The sequence below is a fragment of the Bison bison genome, unplaced genomic scaffold (assembly GCF_000754665.1).
Source record: "Bison bison bison isolate TAMUID 2011002044 unplaced genomic scaffold, Bison_UMD1.0 scf7180017864244, whole genome shotgun sequence".
In the NCBI taxonomy this organism is placed as follows: Eukaryota; Metazoa; Chordata; class Mammalia; order Artiodactyla; family Bovidae; genus Bison; species Bison bison.
This window is the reverse complement of record NW_011494816.1, coordinates 1,232,712-1,233,114: the sequence shown is the minus strand read 5'-3', so window position 1 is coordinate 1,233,114 and position 403 is coordinate 1,232,712.

The window sequence follows — 403 nt, the reverse complement described above, 5'->3', positions numbered from 1 at the left end:
CTCCAACCCCCCCTACTCGGATGTTCAAACGGATGCTGGGCCTGCAGCCCATCCCCCTCCTGCTCACTGGGTCCTGGAATTTCGAGGAGGCACCTCTGGTCTATTCCTTGGACTACTCTGCCCAGCAAGGCTCCTACCCAGACTGATCCACCCCAGTTTTTTAGCAGAAGTTTCCCCAAGGGCTTTGGGGGCCTCCATGGGAGCAGTGCAAACTCCAGGTCCAAGGGACCTGGCTCAGGGCTTTGCTGATAGACTTTGGGCAGGTGATTGTCCCCTCTCTGAGTCTGTGTGTGAAATGAGGATGTTAAATGAGGGAACTGATGGGGAGTCACTTGCTGGGCTGTCAGTCAACACTGGCAGAGCCCCCAGTTCTGACACCTTTGGACAATGGAGAGCCACTACT